This window comes from Anopheles darlingi, chromosome 2 (genome assembly GCF_943734745.1).
Source record: "Anopheles darlingi chromosome 2, idAnoDarlMG_H_01, whole genome shotgun sequence".
Classification (NCBI taxonomy): domain Eukaryota; kingdom Metazoa; phylum Arthropoda; class Insecta; order Diptera; family Culicidae; genus Anopheles; species Anopheles darlingi.
In genome coordinates, this window is record NC_064874.1 from 10,009,272 (window position 1) to 10,031,104 (window position 21,833).

At 52.1% G+C, this 21,833-nt stretch overlaps 1 protein-coding gene across 2 annotated transcripts in view; it reads left to right on the forward strand.

Annotated features, from left to right (window-relative positions):
• Positions 1 to 21,833, forward strand: part of LOC125949005 (interference hedgehog) — an 82,400-nt gene that overhangs the window by 18,145 nt on the left and 42,422 nt on the right. For both annotated transcript variants that reach the window (XM_049675664.1, XM_049675665.1), the window contains exon 2: positions 1 to 69. This exon is cut by the window's left edge and continues 86 nt beyond it. The gene's annotated coding sequence lies outside the window, so the exon portion shown is untranslated. The remainder of the gene's footprint in view (positions 70 to 21,833) is intronic.

Genomic DNA, 21,833 nt, shown 5'->3' on the forward strand with positions numbered 1-21,833 from the left:
TCTCGGTGTGTGCCGGTTCGCCAGCTCGCATGGGAACTAGCTGAATCTCCGGGAGAAGAAGCGAAAAAGGTAGGTAAGTGTCGTCGCTATCGATTTGCATACCAAGCATAGTAACAGCAAACACGCCACCGCCACCTCACGGGAGTACCCAGAGTTCCGCCACCGAATATTGTTGCGAACCCCTCTGTGCGTCATCGGCAATCGGGCACCACGCGGCGGTTACGCACTTACGGCCCCCGGGGATCGGCGACCTATCGACCGTCCGTCGGTGTTGTCAGTGCAGATTCTGACATCAACCATCTTGTGGTTTGTGCCAGCGCGCGCGCGCGTGTGCTTTTGGAAAACGAAAGCGCGCGCGAGTTCAACGATTGCCCGTATTGCCGTGCCGTGTATGCGGCTCGGTGTTAGAATACATATTTATCTGAAAAAAAACAATGAGCACCCGCGAGCGACTATCAACCGCAAACATTATTGTGGTCGACGAGAGGCTGCGTGAATTGATTAGTTTCCCTTCGGAGATCCCATTACCAGAGCATTTAGGTGCAAATGAAGGCTTAGTATGCGTGACACTTGACACACCTGGGCCCTGGGCCCTGGGTCCTGGGCCCCGGGTCCTGGGCGCCTCGATATGTTGTTTTGAATAATTTTGCGATAAAGCTCGACTTCAATCAAATACCTCTCGGCACTAATCAACCGGCGGCTACACACTTGGCTACTAGTTGGCATTTTGCGACATTGTTCGCCAACTTGCCACTTGTCTTGTGCCGGAGCGTGTGTGTGTGTTCTTGCGTGCGTGATGAAGATGATGAGGATGTGTCACGCTAACAATAGACTTCGCGCCAGGCGACGCTTTCCACCATCTTTTTTTTATTGTTTTTTGTCATTCCGCGCCCCACCCCCCCGAAAAACCGGGTACCTTTCGTGTGTCTAGGAGGCGACGTGTCAAGTCTAGTCGCGGACCTCTGGCCTGATGTCGGTCGGAACTAAATGAATTTAGTTTTCCCGTCGACTGAGGCTGCCACCGTGCGGTGCTTTCCAACCCATTTTTCTCGGTCTCGGAACGGAAACAGCAGCAGCAGCAGCAGTACAGCAGCAGCGAGCGAGGAAATCGAGCAGTTAAAAGCACTTACGCTCAAAACAAACATTTAATTAATGAGATTAGCGTCTCTCCGGCGCTGTGGAGGAGGAGGTCTGTTTGGTGTGAACGCGTTCCTTTGCGCCACGGCGAAAGCCGGTCTCTGGCGACTCTGAAACACGACATTTTTCATGTTAGCGACGATACCGACCGGTATTACGTGGTGTGTGGGCTGCCCATCGTCCGCCGGTCGTTCGCTTCACTCACTTGAGAGCAGGAAAAAGTTTTTGTTGACAAACAGCTCGTAGCGAAGTTGTGATGAAGAGCCTCTGGCAACGATGTGTTTCCATTTTCCTCGACTTGACGGAACTGACGAAACTAATTACAGTGCAGTGAGGGCACACACGCACACACCACGAGCACACACACGGCCGCGCGCGTACACACAATAGTATCACAATGTAGAGTTTAGCTTCAGCTTGCAGCTTGCAGCTGCCTTCAAATCCCCTGACCGTAGCCGATGCGGATCGATGCAGCGCGCGCCAGGTTAACGAAGCTTCTGGAGCACATAAATCTGTGCTATGGCAGTATAAGGAGGGGGGGGGGGAGATGGTCCACCATGAGCCAGGACCCCCCCCCCCCCCCTAGCTAGGAAGACGCCCTAGTTGCTCTCGAGCAAAACCCTTGTCTAGTTATATAGTCCTTCGATGGGCACCGGGAATGGAGGAAACACCGACCGGGGCGGAGTCATGAAGGGAAGGCACGAAGGAGGGGTTTTTACGAATTTATTGCGCACCACCTCCACTCCCTCCTTCGCCTCCACTTTGCAGGCCTGCAGGCGGCAAGACGAAGATCATAAAAATGTGAAACGCTCGTGCACTCGCGCGTTCCACGTCGCGTTCCGGTTAGACTCTTTATTGATTCACCACCACCATTGGCTGGCCTGCCGGGTCCCCTTCCTCCGGGTGTGGCATGATGTCAGAATGTCAGAATGTGTGGTTCTCGCATTCGTTCGTTCCACCTTGCAGCAGTGAGCGGCATCGCTGTGGCCGCGTCGTTGGATGGTTTCCGATGTCACCGGCGATGACCGCGAGAGTACCGCGGGGCCGCCGGGACGGAGGGACCAACGCACCCTATAGTAACCTGGTGGGTGGGTGGGTTGTTGGCCAGCCCATAAAAGACGGTGGTGCGCGCACGGTTGCGGTGCGTGTGCCGAGCAGGCAGTTTCGGTTTCAGTTTCGTTCGGTTCGGAGGTTTTCCTTCGTTTTCCTTTTTTGTTTATATTGACCAAATAGTGCTGCACAACCGATAAGCTTGTTCGCCAAATGTCACATCTATTAACACACCCGCGATGCCAGCACCGGCACCAGCACCACCAGCACCTTCTGGAGCAGGTCTTCGTTCTGCCGCCGTTGGCCAGCCAGTTGTGCTGGCGTTGGCTGCTAGAGGCATTGGCTTTATGCAGAATAAGCAATAAATCGGAGGAATGTTACATGGATTTTGATCGCCGATGAGTAGAGGAACGTCGTGACACACGGGACGGACTGTTGCCGGGGGAGAGGAGGCAACGAGACCAGCGTTAGTTGGTGGGCGCGCGCGCGCCTTGGTCTCTTGGGGATCTTGGAATTTTGAGGTTCCGGGGAACGTTCGTACAAGACTGAAACGAACATCGTTCTTGTTTCAGATGTTAGGAGTGTTGGTCGGATTCGAAGATCAGATCCATTGAGTACATGAGTTTGGGTATTGAAGTTGGTTATTGAATAAATTCATTGAAGATCATCCAAATTCATCTGCCGCATAAGATCGTCCAACTCCAATTCAATTCTCACTCCCTACCAACTTTTGGGTAGTCGTCCGAGGTCCTAGACTCTTTTCCCCGAAAAGCATCCTCAAGGTGTGCGTGTGCTGTAAATGGGTATTCTGATACCTAATCGGCCAACAGGATCAAGACACTGGTGCGTGCTACCTGGTCCAGCAGAACGGACGGACCATTAATGTCCCAAAAAGTGACGTCTTACTTTTCGACGCAACATGACGCCTTCCCCGAGTGTCCGAGGCCGGTGTCATAAAAATGATCCTTTCCCCGTCTGTCAGGTCAAACAGGGAGTCCCAGATCTCAGCAGCAGGATCTGGCCATTCGGGGACGACCTTATCGGAGGATTTATGGTGGCATACATCGCAGGACTGGCTGGTTGGCTGGAGCGCTACCTGCGCACGCCTGCTCCCTCGGGACGACAATGCCGCGCCTACCGTGTCGGAAATGGGCTGTTTTTACGAGCATATACAAGCACCCCGGATCGTCCCAACATCCACAAAGTAGACGCTTCCTTGGGGACCTTCCTTTTCCTTCTGCTCTGCTTCGCTGCATTGCGTCACGTCGTGTTCGGTATCGTCCAAGTGACCGGCGAACGATCGGAATGTTTCGATACAAACGGTTCGTTTCGGTTTTTCGGTCCTCTCTCCTTTCAGGTCCCGATCGAAGCGAAGCGAAGTGTCCGCATCCGAGTGTCCATGGTTTTTGATTCGATCCCTTTTTTTTCCCCGCTTTTGTTATGGGCCCCAGAGAGAGAGAAGAGTGCCACCGTTTGTGACACCGTTTGCTCTGCATTCCAATGCGCAGGATATACCTGCGTGCAGGGCTTAAGATGATGCTGGACAGCAGCAACAAAACACGCCGCGACAAACAATGGCGAAAGGGATGTGTGCAAACCCCGGGTGACAAGAAAAGACGGTGACGGTGACGAGACGCGAGAGTTCAGAGTTTGTCTGTCGTGGGCTGCGCGTTGACGCAAAGATGCGGGACGGACAAGTTCACGTGGGAACGTCCGAACGTCCGATCAAGTCCCGCGGGCGCTCAGACTCTGCCACTCTAGAACGCTCTACCGTACTGTGTACGCAATGCTCAGGCCAACCACCAGCCAGTGAATACAGGAATGCAGTCCGATTAATCTCCGTCCGTTTGTCCCCCTATATTTACCTCGATCGTACGTGTCCGTTCGTTCGTTCGTTCGTTTGGCTCCCGTGAAGTGTGTTGCGCGAGTCACGATTAAGACGGGGTGTTGTCAGGCACCGGGATGCAGCCCCGGTCGAACGTGTGGCGTATTGGGGGGCTCTTAATGCCCCTGCCCCTCGCTGTGCTCGCTGCAGTCGCTGTGTGACGCGTCCTTCTGTCGCGATTCCTGGACCCCGACGGTTGGTTGTTCGGGGCGATCGCGCCCTCGGATAAGACTCCAGACCAGAGCAGGCCAGAGCAGAGCAGAGCAGTGAGTGGTCTTTACGGTTTCTCTTTCCCTGTTTGTTTTTGCCATGTTCCTTCTCGTTTGGTTCCTGCCTGCCATGTGCCGTGGGATTTGCATCCTTTCCCATTCTTCTGTTGCTTGCTTGCTTGGTTGCTGGTCTCTTCAAGGGCCTTTTGTGTTCCTTCAAGGCCTTGTTTGCGAACAGCGGGAGTGGTACACATTCGCAAGGATTTTCTTCAGATTTTATCGGCGCAAGCAGCACCATCGGATAGAGCGGATATTGCATTTAATGGACGTAAATCCGTCTTGAACCTTCCGCGGGCATTATTCGGGCTGCTGGGTTTTGCTTTGTGTCGTCTTTCCGTTCTTCGTTGGATGCGATCTGTCGAGTAGAGTCGAGCGGACATGCCACAGTTCGCCTGAGAGACCCTTGAGTGGCTTTGAAGGCACAACTATCCAGCTTCATATCCTTTTGATGTGTTTCGCGCTTTCGCCTTTTATGATGGGGGGCACTCTCTCTCTCTCTCTCTATCTGTGCATAAATCATAATCGCAAACACTTACGCCGTGATTCCCCCGGCTGGACTTGACTACGACTAAACATCTGATTCCTTATGGACGACGCGTGGAGGACGTGGCTCCGGCTTTTGGCCACGAAGTGTCCGTCGCCGTTTGTGACATCGTAAATCGTTTGCATATCGTTTGTGAATAATAAAAAGCGTTGCGCACGGACGCTTGTTGCCCGGTGCCTTTGCCCGTTTGATAAGTTATTCAATACGACCACCGCACACCCACTCCCCTCCCTCACCGTGATAGTAATGTGCCTCATGTGCCATCATCATGCGTGCGGAGTGTGGTACGAAAAGTGAAACTCCTTCTTCCTCATCTATAAAGCAGGAATAGCGAAGGGGGGAAACACTTAGCGCGCCTCCAATGGCCACTAATACACCCGCTCTTCCGATAGCCAAAAGACGACGCCATCACAACGCACTAACCTCCGGTGACCACTTCGAAGATGAATGAATGGTTGACGAAGGCGTGTGCTTATATGTCCGTGTGCCCGGTAACGTTGCCATCATCAACCTCCATGCCCTCTCATGCCATGCTAATGTTACCCACAGGGAGGGGGCGATGTAGCGATGTTTGCGGTGGCGTATCGCGCGCGCCCTGTTTGATGTTTGTTTTCTCTCGCCCCCCCATCGGCAGGATATGTAGGTGGGAGGATGATCGAGTGACGGATGGACACAGATAGATTGGAAGAGAGAGAGAGAGAGCGGCGGCGAGAGGAGAGAGGCCGAGTGCCGTCTGGTGTCGCAATTTTAGGTAACGCCGTCATCTCCGGCCGGACAGGGCGCGGTCCAGGTTTTGAACAATTCTGTTCTTTTCTCGTTGACGTTGACAGATAATTACCCAACATGCACGCACGGACGCACGCACGCACTCACGTGATGGTCTGTGCCGTGTGTCGTGTGGAGCAGACGAAGGATGAGCAAGAAGTTTGGTCACGCGAGGTGAGGAGGGAGTCTGTGTCTCTTCAGTGTCATGCTGCGATCACTTCATGGTCGCTTCGGATGCTTCATCATTATGAATGACCCCTCTCCTACTAGGCCAGTGCTATCGGGATGTATTGGTGTGTCTTGTCTTGTTTTTGGTGGAAACGACATTAGTTTGGAGCTTGAAGTTGTGTTGTGTCTGGCAGAGAGTTGTACATTGGAGGTTATCGTTGGATCTAGGCTAGGAAAAAAGGCTTCCAATGGACGATGTATCCAAAGAAAAAAGTTGAAGCAAGACCGGCTGGTCTTCTCGGCAGGTCTCGGTCTATATGCCTCCCGATCACAGATGGTCCGCGCTGCCAGTTTCGAAGTAGGTGTGACACTAATGGCACCACCCAAAAAAACCCGCTCGCTCTGATAATGGATCGAGTTGCTTCCAGTGGCTGCGTGGTGTCTGTGTGTCTATGTGTGTCTGTTTGGTTACATCACGCCGCTGGAAATAGACTCCTTGGAGTGGAAAAGCTTTGAAAGCGATGGATGAATGGACTTCGGCTTAGGCAAAGATTAGACGAGCAACAACCTGTTCATGAAGTCGGGATTCCACCTGATGGACCTGATGCCAATTTTGGGACGACCTTTTTGGCGCTCCCAGTGGCTGCCAGTGGCCCTCGCGGGGTGTGGCCGGGCCAGGGTCGCTCATTAGCTGCACCATCTACTGCCAATGAGCCGATTTGCTTTAAAATGTTATCTGCAAAAACCTGCTCCCCAAGGAGGAGAGAGAGAGAGAGAGAGTTCCACCTTCCGGGGGTTCCTTCAGGTTGCTGCAGAGTATCAACGATCGCGCCCTGATGCCGTGTTTGCTGCTGCTGCTACTGCTGTCTGTGACGCCATTCCAGAGGGACCATTAAAAAGGCTCAAAGTCGTCGTGAGTCCCGCGCCGCCGCGAAAATGTCGGCCACGATTAATTAATCACCTGCGCCTGTGAGAGTGTCTTTTGAGGACAGTGAACTAGAGAAATAACGGTCCGGAGAAAAGGTGGTGGTGGTGGTTCACCTGTTTGGATGATGTTAGGATTGGCGCGGATTAGCGAGCAGTGCATCGTTACTCGCTCCTCCTGAATCGAGTCAGGTTTGTCCGGGCAGTAGCGTGTCTCATGCTAGACAGTTTCTGGTCCTTCCCGGAGGGTGAATAACCACCAATGCGCCATTCGTTGGAATCTTGTTTTGTCGGGACCAACACACCTGAATGCCGTCAGCCATTCGTCCAGCAAGCACGATAAGCCATTTTATTGCCAGGAACTAAACAGTTTGAGTAGTGGTTCCACTACACACGAACAGGAACTTCACAACGTAACGTGTGACATCTGTCTGAAAGGATATCAACCGACATCTTGCTCTTAAGTCAAACCGACGATCACAAACCGATCAACTGGACTTGTTGGTTTGATCGCAACAGCTTCCGTAATTATTTATTTCGTCCATGGTCCTGCAGGTCAGGTTCCTTCGTTCACCGTTCGAGATCTCACGTTCCTTGACCACACACCGGTCGGTGGTGGCCTGAAGATGATGTGGCCACAGGACCCCACGGCACGGTTCGCGAACCTGAACGCGAAGAAGCAAAAATCGACATTCGACGGCAGACGGTTATTTATTTCCTTGTGGAACTGACCATGTACGTGTGCTAGGGCACACATACACACACACGCATGCATGCACAAAGTTCGCAGCTTCTCAGAACCACCACCAGCAGGAGACAAGGTGAAACACTCCTCCGGTCCCGGTCCGGTCGACGTCGGTTGGTCGTCCGTCGCTCGCTCGGTGTCGGTGGGAAACGATTTATGATGGCATCATGATGATGAGAGATCCCCTCCAGAACCGGTACCCCACCCCTCTCCACACTGCTTTTCCTCCCTTACCACCCCTCCATTAGCCAGTGATCGTCGGTAGTAATAATAAGAAGCAGACAGAAGAGAGGCCCCTGGATGGAGGTACGGGGGTAATCATAAGGGCAAAGCGAGATGAGACACCGATAGAGAGGGGATGCCAGGGGGGCCGGGGATGGTGGCTGAAGAATGCCGCCGCCCAACTCCCTCTCCCTTCCTTTTGGTTGGTTACAAGTACGCGAATGAAGCGAAGGGGAGAAGGGCCGTCGCCGTCTCTGCTCTGCGCCCTCCTCTTGAAGATCGCATTTTAACGAGGTTCCCACCACCCTCATCATCATCACCACCACCACCACCGTCGTCGCTTATCGAATCCGGTGGCGATCACTACTTGTTACGCGCGCGCCTGGACGCGCCAGGAAGGAGGGAACGTCTTCGGTCGGGATCTCTGGGGTCGTTCGGGTGGCTTGTGGCCTCTTCGATCAAATTCTGTTCCTCTCCTCTTTTTGCTGCTATCCCCACAGCCACAGCATAGGCACAATTGTTGTGTGTGTGTGTGTGTGTGTGTGCATCAGGTGAGGAGATCTTGCGGCCGATTCGTTTTTTGTCTTTTTCGACCGAATCGATCGAGCCCGGGGACGACGCGCGCCCCATCGGGTTTCGGTTCATTGGCATCATCATCATCGTCGTCTTCGAGTCTTCGGAGAGGAGGCGAAACACCCCCCTGACGCCAACTGCTCTCGAGACGACGGAGGACGACGCTTCATTCTCGATCGTTTCACGTCGTCGTCGTTGTTGTGTCATGCCAGAACGATGCCGGGACCGGAGAATGCAGTGCAGGCCATGCCGACCCAAACCCACTGTCTTGAGACTCTTGAGACGATCGACGACTGTTTGGAGGAGTAATTTTTGAAGTTTTCGGAGCCCTCCGCGCTCAAGTGGACTTATTCGTGGTGGCTGTGGGTACTAGTCAGTGAAGGGCCCTTCTCCGGGCGGATGCGCGAGGGACTGTTGGGGAATGTTGAGGAAGAGGAGAGAGGTTTGAGACGCAATGATTCGTGGTTTGTTGTCCTCCGGGACAGGTCCGGGCTTATGGACAATGGAGTTATAAAAATATTGTTTTGGATTCAAAAGATTTCGTATAATTTCTTGTGATTGTGGTCTTTACTTTGTGTATAGGTAGTTGGTGGTTGAAAGCATAACCCGATGTTAAAGCTGTCTTCTAAACTTCTTAAGAGGGCAAAGAACGGATCGTTTTTGAAGATTTTTGTGAGAAGACACGATTCAGCTTTGCATTTTACTTACTTTTCATATTAAACTAAAACTTTTCAAGAATATTTTGATGTATTTTGCGGAAGAATTGTTAAAAACTTCGTTACAGGCATCCTATCTAGAAAGGCAAGTCTTTAAAAATGTACTTTTTTCATTTTAAAAAAATTTCAGTCAGTTTTGTTTCGATTGATCCAACAATTTCACACAATACTCTTGAAAAGATAAGCATTCATGAAAAAATATAAAACATACATGTCTCCTAAAACAAATTAAATACCTTTGAAGTCCAACAATCTTTCCCAGTATTGAAGATATTCCGGTACATAACCCATTGAATAGCTCCAGCACTCTCCATCTGATCTGCAAAGATCCATAAGGTGTATGATTACTCCAATAGCCCTCGCGCGATCATGTATGGCTTTAAAAGGTAATGATTCCTAGCTACCTAAACCCATCCAGCATACCGGCCTTCAGAATGGCTCTAAAACGTTGGGAAATGGATCTAAATCTCCGACTCCCAAATTTGGCTCCCAAAAAAAAAAGGCAACGCAACGCCACAGAACAGCCCCCCCCCCCCCTTAACTCTCGGGGTTTAAAAAGAACACTCTCATCTCATGAGGCGCCTCTGCAAACGTGTTTAATTGTGAAGCTGGTGGCCATTTACACGCTTTCCCAGCTTCACACACACACAAAGCCCCCCCCCGAAAACCGGCCCAAACGTGAAAAAGGGAGCCATTATTAGGCGGCCACCATTCGCCATTCGTCCGAGGTCTGCAGCAACCGCGGCAGCAGCAGCAGCAGCATTACCTCAAGTTGTTTTTAATGGACGTACGGCTCTCGAGCTCGCTCTCTGACTCCTAGTTCTTTTGGCTTCCGTTTAAATGTGTTCCCCTACCGATCGCCGGACTCAAAAGACCATCATCATCAGCATCGTTTTGCTCGTTGGTGGAATGGAAATGAACAGAAGAAGAACGGCCCCAAAAACCAAACGGACGCGCACGCCCCTCGAGATCCCGAGACCCCGAGACGACTCCCAACACCCTTTTTTTCGGGATCAAATTTTACGATCTTCGCGTGCGTGCACATTATGCTGTTGCTGCTGCTGCTGTTGTTGGGTTGAGAAGCCACGAGCGAGCTCTCATACGATCGCCGAGCAGCCTGGACCGGAAATGGATTCTTCGAAATTCAATTGACCGGTTGGTCGGTTCTTCTGGGCTCCTTGGCATGCCACGTCATTAGCCACGAACCGCACATTAAACGTTCGAACAAAACAAGATCCGGTTCGCTGGTTGGCTGGCTGGCTGAATGGTCGGGCTGGACTGGCATAAGATACTCCGGTCTTCAGAAGCAAAGCAACCATTTTCGCACAATCCGTGCCACGGAGAAGCGATCGGAGATCGGTTTCACTTCAGCTTCGCCGCGAAATCGCGGAGTGGTGGTGGTGGTTGCTGGCTACAACTGGTTGTGGGTCCGACACTCTCCTCGCGGGTGTGGATGAATCATCGTGCCAAATTCCAATCCAGCACGAAGGAAAAGAAAGGCAGCAACAGCAGCAACAGCAGCAGCAGCAAGAACCACACGCAATGTCCTCCGTGTGTCGATCGCTCGTGGATCTAATCAGGTGCTCCGGGCGCTGGTTACGACGGCCCCGTGGCTGGACACCACCACCTGGCCACTGGCAGGGTGGCCTGCCTGCCTGCCTGCCTGCCGGGGGTAGCGAAACTGATCGCTCGCTTCGCTCGTAAACTGTCCATGTTTATTGAGCATCGGAGAACGAAGCTTTCGTTGCAGAGCCAAACGGACAGACCAGAAAAAAATGGCAACCAAGAGAAGAGGGTTCGGACTTTGGGCTACGTTCCTTCACCGCGGTGTGAGGTGATTCTGTGGTCTAGTGGTATCACCATGAAGAAGTGTGTCCGGCTGTCCCGGTGTGTGTGTGTGTGTTCACATCCTTTTATCGTAAAGTTTCCATTTTTATGCTCATTTGCGGTAGTACATCATTTTCGCAGATACGGCGCAGAACGCCATGGATGGGAAACCGCGAATCTCTACGGTCTCTGGACGGGACTGGACTGGACTGGGCTAGTGTGTGGTGGTGCAATAAAACTGTTGAACGAAATACCGCCATCCCATCCTCCAGGTGTGTGCAGCAGCAGCAGCGTCTCCAGCAGCAGTTGATTTGTGTGCAATTTGTTGCAGAAGCGCTCAGAAACAGACAGATCTCCCACAGAGAGAGATATAGAGAGGTACAGAAACTCCCAAGTTGACTGGCAGAAGGAAGTCATCAACATTCAATTATGCAAAGTTGTGCTGCGCTGTGGCGCATAATCCGTCACGCGGTGTGGCGGCGATCGGCGTTCGAGGTTGCAATGCATCCATGCCGATGCCGATACCGATGCCGTAGTTGTAATACCTGTCCGTGTGAGTCCGTTTTATGATGCCTCGCATCGAACCGTTGAGTACTTGTAGGTTTCAACCGATGAAATGGCTGCTAATATTCCGGGCATGATACTAGACCATGACCACCGGAGATGACGCAATTGAAGGCGCGATCATTGTTACAATGTCCAATGGTACCGCTAGAGTTCTGATGATACTTGGGAGTTGTTCATGTTGGTCTTTTGCTCCAAAAGATTGTTTTTAAATACTCAAACTCATTTGAATATACTGTGAGAATTCCAACTCAATACAACTCGTTGTAGGATATGCCTATAGTAATAATAACTATACCTTGACAGAATCTTGAACTAAAGTCACTCGTCTGTCACTAGCTGCTGCATAACCGCGGCTGCAGCCGGCTCCCAGAAGACGTAGCAGGCGATGTAAAAGCTTCTTCGATCATCGTGCATCGAAATGTGGTTTTACGGGATTTGAAAAAAAAAAAACCAAAGTTTCCAAACGACTTCATTACGTTATTTATGTCCTCTCAAAAAGTGACATCGAAATGAATTTGCAATCAGGGGTTTGCACCCAACGTTTTCGCCTTTGAAATGCTTAATAATAAATTAAACGCGAGATCCGGCGATTCGCCAGCTCACTAATCCCTCGCTCGCTCGCTCGCTCGCTTGCTCGCTGATTTACGGCCCATCCTCGGACCGCTCCGGCAGATGGCTGCATCATCCCTCTGATCACTATCATCCAAAATCCGCCAAAAAAGCACACACGACCGGCGGTGGCGGCGGTGTTGGCGTTGGCGCTAATTAAAAATGCAACTCACCCTCCACCAACCAACCAACCAACCAGGACGCGGCCTGGTGGAAGGGGTGGACGTGACTGCGGCAGAATGGAATTCAAACTACGCCAGATTCGACGACGACGACGACGACGCCGGCGACGACGATGACGACGTTTCACAACATAAATGCCGCGATAAAGAAGACAATCTCTCGCTCTCTCTCTCTCTCTTGTCCTCTATCTGCTTTTGTGGCCATCTTATCGCGCAGTCCCCCCGAGCGAGGCATGATGTGGGGAGCTGGCGTCTCTGGCAATCACTGGACGCGGACGCTTTTTCGAGATTTCAAGCGAGTTCCACAAATCCAATGTGTGTGTGTGTGTGTGTGTGTGTGTGGACCATGTTTCTATCGATTTTAACTTCAGATCCCAGCGGAATCAGGTGAAGGGGAGAGAGGACCCCTGGCGGGCGGGGTGCAGTGAGACTGAGGTGTGATTGATTTACGGACATCTGACTGAAGACGATGAAGGTGAACTACAAATCGTTCTGCATGTTTTGTCTTTATGGCCGACACTTGGCTCCTGGAGGTTGTTCCGGATTTTCGGGAACTCTTCTCTCTTCTTTTGGTTACAGGTTTGAGGGGGGGGGGGGGGGTGTTACGCACCGACGGAGCATGTCGACACTAACGCGCTCCCCCCTACGGACACTTCACTAACGCGCTTTATCGCCTTCCATTGTAAAATCCAAATTGATAAAAACGCCTAGGGAAAGGGAAAGAAGGGAGGGAGGGAGCGAATGGCGCCAACAACGACACCGATTCTTATGTGCGTTATCTTCTTCTTTCCATTGCAGGTGTGTAGCATCGTTTTGGTGTAGTGTGAGGCTACCATCGACACCGAGCCGCCAGGGTGGTCGCCAAGGAAGAAGGTAAAAGGTGGTACCGCGCGTACCGCGGGAGGTCCCCACTTCCTCTCGCTATCGCGCGCGCCCAGCAGTCAGTTGTGTGTGACGACATGTGTGTGTGTGTGCTCCGGGAGCACGACGCGTGATTACCGGCGCACTATACTGCTGCCACCATAATACAGAAGCCTCCGGTCGCCTCCGGGTCCGGGACTTGGCGAACTTTATCCTAATTACCGGTGTCTATTTGCCTAGCGATTACCTTTCATTAGGCCCCCAAGGAGAACCCCTCTCCCTTTCCCGGAAGAGCCGGTTTGTGGTGGACCCCCGCGGTACCGCTGCTCGGTGGGAATGACTAATTTTCTTTACATTTCATTAAGTCTCGTTCATCGCCACCGTCACCGCACGAATAAGAAAAGAGACCTTTGGAGTAGCGCGGGATCTTGTGGTTGTCGACTCCGACTCGATTCGGTTTGTTTTTTGGTGGAGCACCTCCCGGTGCTTTATTGTAGCACCTGAGCGAGAAACGACTTTTCTCGGGGTGTGTGTGTTTGTGAGTTGCGGTATGAGAACGCAAACATGGTGCAGAAGTCTTGAGAAACTCCTCCCTGCAGAGATTTTGAAAAAATCCTACATAGAAATCATCTATTCGACACCACTTTATCCAAGAGCTGCTAGTGATGTGAAGTCTTGTCATCATCTACAGCAATACAACATCGGGGTGCTCCATCTTGGCTCTGGCACTTCCAGAACACGCTTTTGATATCTGAGAGTTGCTGCTGTCTTCATCGGAATTCAACTACTAGGATTCAACTAGGAGAGGCTGCAGCTGCGTTGCGCTATACTGCGCACTGGGTATATAGACTCGTAGCAGAAGAGAGTCTGTGATCGCCAACGAGCACAACGAGCTTGAATCAACAAACGGATTAGCGTCGTGAGCCATTGGCCTGGCGCTGTTGGCTGGCTGTGGATACGACCGTTGTGGAGGCTGACTGCAGAGGAGAGAGGTGGGCTTTTGTTTGTTTCTTGTTAGTTTTTCTGGTTAACACACCGTGGATGATGCTGCTGCTGCTGCTGCTGCTGCACGGTACCAGCAACTTCTCTGCGACACCGTTCTCCTCGGGTCGGTTGTTGATGTTTTGAGTTTCTTCGGTTTTCTTTTGACGATCCCCGGACTACGACTCCCCGGTTTCGAGGCAAAGCGCGAGGGTCGCGGTCGCGGACGTGACCACAAGAGCAAGGGAAGGAAGAGAAAGACGAGAACGAGAACGAGAACGAGAGAGCGAGAGAGAGTGACACGCTTGTGTCCACCGAAGCAGTTCTCGGTTTACAGCTTCTGATGCTGCTACCGCTCAGAAGTTGTTGTGTTGCTGCTGAGCAGCGACCGAACCGAACGAAGAGTAATTGACAGATTGCTTCACTGGCACGCCACGCATCACCATCACTCCGAGATGGTATGGTTGGTGGTTGTGGTGGTGGCAGGAAGTGTATGAATGTTTATTTTAAAAATTGGTGGCGTAAATATATATTTCAATCAGAGGACGGAGTTCAGACCCTTTAGAATGAGCTTCTCGACCACGGACAGGCTCCTCCCGTTCAGCCATCGCCACGCCATCAAAAAGAAACGAAACGAGCGTCTGCATGGCCACCACCACCAGCAGCAGCAGAACGATGGAGACGAGAAGGAGATGAATGTCTCCACCCCGGGTGGGTCACTTGGTGTATTTTATTTCTGGGTCCCCGAAACCATGATGGGATCCAAATGGACCGAAGGAACCCACTAGTCTGGTCAGTACGCACCAGAGTATTAAGTCTTAAGGGTAAAAGGCCTTGGCATCAGCCAGACTCGCGAGCATTTGGCGGCCCCAATCAACATTAGTGTAGTGACTCCAATGACTTCGAATTAGTTTTCGCGGCAAGTTCGACGTAAACGGTGTTTGTGTGTGTGTGTATGCGGGGCTCAGCAGACATAAAAGGCCATCACGCGACGGTACATTTGGTGTATGTACCGTCCACACTAATTAACTGCGTCGTGCAGATGGTGGACCGCTGCTGGACCTCCTCTCATGCTAGAGTTATAAGTGAATCTGAACGACCGCCACACTGGCCAGGCAGATCGTTAGGCGTCGATTGACGTCCGAGTTCGAGTCTCCGCGTTTTTTGGCTCGCGAGGTGATGCCCAAAAGTGGGTCATCAGTCTTCTATTTTTATCGCCTTTAAAGGGACGCGTTTTTTTTGGTGGTGGGCGTTGGATCGCTTCGGTTCGGTGGTCGATCTGCACCACGATCCGATCCGATTCGGTCTCAAGTTCGGTCTCGGTCGTTTCATCTGGGCCCTTGTCGAGCCAGATCATCGGCGATTCCTCATCATCAGTTCCTCGACAATTTTTGTCACGACGATCGATGAGGAATATGGATAAAAATAACGTCCAGAAGAGTGTGTGTCCATCATCGGTGCGATCCTTCATCGTCTTCGACCCGTTTATCATACAACCAGCTGCTGGCACGTGCGTTGCTGCTCTTCCGCTTCTTCCGGCTCTTGGTGTGAGGCGATTCAATCGTGATCAATCAAGCGCACGTTATATGTGTGCTCTCCGTGAATCTCTCGTGTGTCAGCCGCCCTCAATCGATTGCGCAACGCCGTGGACGTCCGGGACTTCTCTTCTTTCCTTCTCCCTTGGACGTGACGTGGATCTTGCCTCCCCCCCCCGAAAACAACGAATTGAAACGTTTTTGACACGAAAAACGGAAAAATGACAAACGCCACAGACATTTGGGGGCGTGCGTTACGAAACACGGGATGTTACTCGGTGTGCGCGCGTGTGTGCGTGTGTGTGTGCGTGGGCCTCCACCCTCACAAGTGTCGCACGCACTTTCCCCACGAACTCTCTCGCTCTCTCCCGGGTTTCCCCGAACGGGGTGAGGATTTATGAATGGGACAAACCGCCGCTACAGAACCGAACCTCTGTTCTTTGGTGGTGGTCTTTGTCGCGTCGTCGTCGTCGTCGTCGTCGTTGAGGTGGTTGTAGGCGAATAATGGCTTCCCACGATGCGCCTGGCCTGGCGCGACGCCATCCACAAACGAGCGACCGAACAGCACCGGCATCTCGTATTCTTCCTGAACACCGGAAGTCAGGTCGATGGCGGCGGCAACGGCAGCGGCGGTGGCATCCTCTTCGTGTGTCTCTCGATGTTCCAGCACATATCCACCATGGGTGGTCTTTGCGTGTGCGTGTGTGTCGGTGTGCTATGCTCGCATTGAAACTATGTGGTTTCCACCGCAATTAGTCCACTTGAAAACGAGAAAACCGTGAGCCTAAGCCGTCGTGGTAGGATGGTGGTGGTCCATTAATCAATTTACGATCAGACCAGGGAGCGAGCGGAACCCTCAACTCGACCAGTTTCGGCCGGCCTCGTCTTTGATACGCTACCTAATCGGCACAAGGTTACAGGCAGCAAACTCCTCGGAAACGGAAAAACTTTGGCCCAAATTTGGCTCCCGAATTGCTCTATTTCTCTCGGGAAAACCCGATAAGGATCAAGGTTGAACGGACTTTCGTAATTGAAACCTGTCAATCGGTGCATGTGTTCTGTTGCTTCTTCCTCTGGTGTGTTGCTGTCCAATGTACCAACGGGATTACAGGTGCAACCTGATGCTCCGTGTGGCGATGTTCCGTGTGTCTGTCTGTCGCGTCATGTTGGCGTTGTAGTGCCACAGTTTGTGGTCGGCTTCTTATCAGCACGGCTCCAGATTCCGGTTTTTGGGGTGAAGGGGGGAGGCGACAAAAGGCACCCTATCCTACGGGCAGGTTCCACTACACTTGCGCTGTTGTGGTTGGTCTAATTGAAAGGAATCACTGAGGCGTTCATGCAAAGCAGCAGCAACAGCAGCAGCAACAGCAGCTGAAGACGGTGGGATTGTTGGGTTGGGATTGATTTATCTGTGCCGGAACCTTTTGCTGCTCTCGATATATCTCTCTCTCTCTCTTCTCTGCTTGCGGTAGGAGGTCACCACAAGACACACACTATCTTGTAGGTCCCGTTTTAAGCCGGCGGCTTCGGCGTCCGGTGAATGGCGTCCAGGCCGTCGGCTTCCGATGGCGTTATATCCTTATATGGTACGGATGCGTCCTGCGCTCTCCTCCTCTTCCTCCTCTCCGCTTCACCACTAAAACCGCCAGTAATTAAGGAAGGTCCGGTCTTACTTCCACTTACGAGCGAACAATTCATCATACGGGCGAGAGCATGGGTGATGCCGCCACCCAACCAACAGCCACTAAGAAGCCACTAAGAAGACGGGAGAGAGGGAGGGGGGTCCGAAGAGATTGAAATGGCATCCAGGCTCTTTTAATTGAATTCCATTCTGTTCTGCTTCGGGGCACGGTCGCCGCCGCCGCCGAGGTTAAGGGAGAGAGCATCTTGAGAGCCGCCCTGGTTTTTGTGTGTCCCCGTGATATCAGCAGCCTTGCGTGCGAATCCCCCTGGGGGCACTCCACCACAGCAACTACTACAACAGCAGCTCGTAAATGTCACGTAATTATCATTAGGTAGCAACGACTGCAAACTGGGGCTGGGGCTGGGGCTGTGTGGATGTGAAGAACAGTCATCTTACAGCGGAGTGAAAAGGCCTCTCCAAGTGGCGGCTCTCGGTGCTTGAAATGCTGATTTCACGTACCCCTTCCACATGTGTCACAAGTGCCTCCGGTGTGCTGCACCGTTGACGAATACCTGGATGGAATGAGGATTTTTGTTTGTTTGTTGCTTGCGTGGAAAATCTGAACATTTCCCGAACGCAAAAATGTCTTTTTTTGTCGGTTGATTCCTGTGGCAAAGAGGGGGAGAGGATAGGGGTCAACCTTTGGGCCATTCAGGGTTTTCAGGATTCAGAGAACGACGCACACATTAAATCGAAACCAATCACCAGATGAAGCCGCCCCGTGCGAGAGTTGCATTAATGCAATCGAAACGCACTCACAGCCGGGACACAAAAACAAGAACACAAAAAATTCGGACGTCCATTCCGAATCCCGAAGCGCTCAGAATGTCCAGCGACAGAGAGTCAGCAAGCGGAATGCGAGTGGAATGCGGTGTGGCTTGGCGTTTGGTTTTTGGTCAATTTGAGGAACACAAAAACGAAACGGACGGAGACGGAGGGAGAACATTTTGTATTCAATCCTCGTTGCAGTGTTGCTGCTGCTGCTGCTGCTGGAACGTTGGATGGTGTTCGTGATGCTGTGCTGAAAGCGCCCAGACCACCGGAATCATGGTCTTGGCCGGTGGAAAAGCTGACTTCTGAAGTTTTCTCCAAACGCAGTAGCAGCAGCAGCAGCAGCAGCAGGAGTGTAATGCAGCTTCAAGAGTCTGGTAGAAGATAGAAGCTGCAATGTCTGACAATTCGCTTCGCTCCGCTATCTCCTGTTTCGCGTGGTGCACCAGAACCACGGGAACCCCGGGAACCAGCAGCCAGAAGAATGACCGAAAGGAATCCTTGTAGAAAGGAGCACTAGACCCGTTGCAGAACCGGGATTGGATGGTGGATTTTCTCAGAAACGCAAACGAAAACAACCGAAACGTGCGGTGGTGACGTTGCACGAAATCTGTACGGTGCTGTCGGCGCGGGAATCGGTGCGCGGTCTCATTATTGTGCACCACCATCAGCGAGTGGACTGGTCAGAGAGCCCCCCGACAGAAGAACCACCAGGAACCGCCCGAATAATGTCAATAATGGTAATTACATTGGGAATAGCAAAGGGCAACTCCTCTCCTGAATTCATCGCTTTGATTGGATTACTTTTTTGCGCCTTCTCGCCGGTTGGTCGTGGCGCACGGCGCCGATGCAATACCGATAGATCCCCGGGGTTCACAGACACAGACTGTGCAATGCACCGGACCCAGCAGCAGCACGTCAACGTGTTGCATTGCGACTGACGGGAAACAGCGACAACGAAACGTGCAGTCCAAAACGTGCTGTCCGTCCGTTCGGTCACTCACTAAATTGATAGGATTTGAACGGCGCTGGACTATAGCTGGAATTGGATTGGTTCCACGCCGATGATGGCGTAGGATGGTAACAGACACAGAACAGACCGAATTGTTGGGAAATATCCGGATCCGGATCCGGATCCGGATCCATTCCGGATCAGAGACTTTTTTCTCTACAATACGGCAGCGGTGGGTGGGTGTGTTCAGGTTGAATAATTTATCCCCCCGCCCGAGATTTCAGCTCACAAAATGCCCCAAAGGGCAACGAATGGATCAATTAGATTAAATTAATGGCCACAACAGTGGACGCGAGCAGCAGGGGATGTGACTTTTGCACCTGAGAAGTCCATCTTTTCCGATGCGCTCACCGTTAATGGAATGGAGAGACCGAGAACAGGGCTAAGGTAAACAGGAGGAGGAGGTTGCTACTAGTTCCGTCTTCATTCGGTTCTCGCTTCTGACCTCGTGTGTGTGCGCGGACCGCGCTTCGCTTGTTAGTGCTGCTAAAAATATAATTTATTGAACTGTCCCATTTTGACGTTCGCCTTTCAAAACACTCTGCCACGGACCACCACCACCGAGTGTGTGAGTGTGGGCGCGTTGCTCAGGAAATATTCTATCTCTAAGAGATCCTCCGGGGGGACACATCTCCGCCCCGCGCGATATGTTGCTTTATCTTGCGTGCCGACCGCATTTCGTCAACCGACCGAGAAGTGTATCTCAATCGTGTGGTCGCCGCCGCCACTTGGCTTGGTTTGGCTCGCGGTGCGGATCCCTTCGCTTGTTGATGTTTTGAAAGGAAATACGGGATCCTCCGCCTGCTTCTGGCAAACCTTCTTAAGTGTGCAACCGACCGTAGAAGCGATGATCCATCTACAGCAGCAGCAGCAGCAGCCAGCGACGACGACGACGATGATGGCGAGCGCGTGTGCACCAAACGTGTTGTGCGCCCTCCTGTGTGTGTGTGTGCAATCATCTCCCCCGGCAGGAGGGCAATCGCATGCATCAAAACAAACGCCCTGTCGCGCCCTATCCGCTATGCCGTATAAAGACCGAGCCATCAACCCACACTAGTTGGCTTCGTCATTTCAAATGGCAAGATATGGGAATGGATGGACGCGATGGACTTTTTGGTGACGACGACGTCGTCACCGCGCAGTGTGGATGTCGAATGATGTGTCGCGGTTGCTTGTGTTGACGATTCTGAAAGGTTCTCTGCCCCGGTATCCCGGTACTCCAGAAAGCGTATTTCCTTATGCCAGCGCTGCCTAACCTACATAGCGATTCCTAACCGCGCTCGGTTGGACCTTGGGTATATACCCTCCTGGATACCCAGCCCCCCCTTGGAAGGGGGTTCTACCTTCCAAATGCTCCTTCTCCTCCACTCGAGAGCTCCATTTTTGCGACATAATTTCAAACGAAGCTGCTGCTGCTGCTGCTGCTGTTGCTGTTGTTGCACAATGTCCCTCTGCACTGCTGATGTGCATTCCACAACACATCTCCCCTTCCATCTTTCCTGCATCGTTTGTTGTTGTCCCTTGGCGCAATGGCGCAATGGGCGCGCGCACCCCCTGCTCGGTCCCCAACTCCAGCGTAATGACAGATATTGCATGTGTTGTGTATGTGCGAGGGAAGCGACGGCCTCTCGGAACGGAAAATGAGTTGCACCTTCCGGAACCTGGATTTTCATTTCCATTTTCCAATTCAGTCAACACTCTTTCCCCCCCTCGTCCCTCTTTTCTGCCCCTGGTCAGGTGGTTCCGGAGCAGGTCTCGAAAGCAAAAGAAAATAAACAGATGCGCGCATAGGACCGACCGACCGACCGTCACAGGACACTTTGTGTCGATGCTCCGGTGTGTTGTCGTTCGTCCTTCGGAACTGGAACTGGAACTGGAACGTGGGTGCTGCTGCCTTTTGAAAGGCCTCCTCCTCCTTCTGCTTCTTCTTCTTCTTCTCCACGGTGCACAACAACACAACATGTCGTTTGGGTTTTTGACTCTCGCTTTTTTTGCATTCCTCCATTCCGGTTGCATTTTGTAGGATGGATTACTGCAGTGCAATGGCGGTATGTGTGTTCCTCGTCGCCACGCGCCACGCTCTCTCTTTCTTCCTCTCGGTCTCTGCATCAAGAGTGACGTTTGAATATGACGTTCCCGGTTGCTATGCTGACGTGAGCGCTGGGTGTGTGTGTGTGTGTGTGGAGCTCGGTTTCCCCCTTGTTTTCTCCCCGTTTTGCTGGCTTCTCACTTTCTAGCGACTACTACCTACCTTTAGAAGAAGAACTGACCGGAGTTCCTCAGTGGTTCCTTGGCCGCTCCGGGGTATAAAAAGGGAAAACGCAATGTAAATACCGATACAGTTTGTGTGTGTGTGTGGCAAGGACGAGACCTGGTTGGCATACCGGGAGGTGGAGGTGCCTTTAGCGAAATTGCAATTCTGGGCTTCTATATCAACCTCACTTCCTCACTTCCTACATAGTCTTCTCTCCCCCTACCGGGTCCGATGGGACCATATGGCATTGTAAATGTTTACCTGTTGTGTTGGTGGAGGACGGTAAGACGGTTGGTTAGCGTGTTATGCTGCTGCTGCTGCTGCTGCTGGAGCCACCGTCGCTACAGGACGTCAACTGGCGAACTAGGGCGCATAAAATGGAAAAACGGAGTCCATAGTTTTGGCGCACAGCGTGGTAGCAGCAGCACCACCACCTCCTCCTCCTCCTCTACTACCATCGTCCTGTTTAACTGTTTTCTTGGTGACGAATGTGGTTCTTCAGGTTCGACCTCAGGAAATATTGTGTTCCGTTTCTCTCTTTCTTACCCTTCA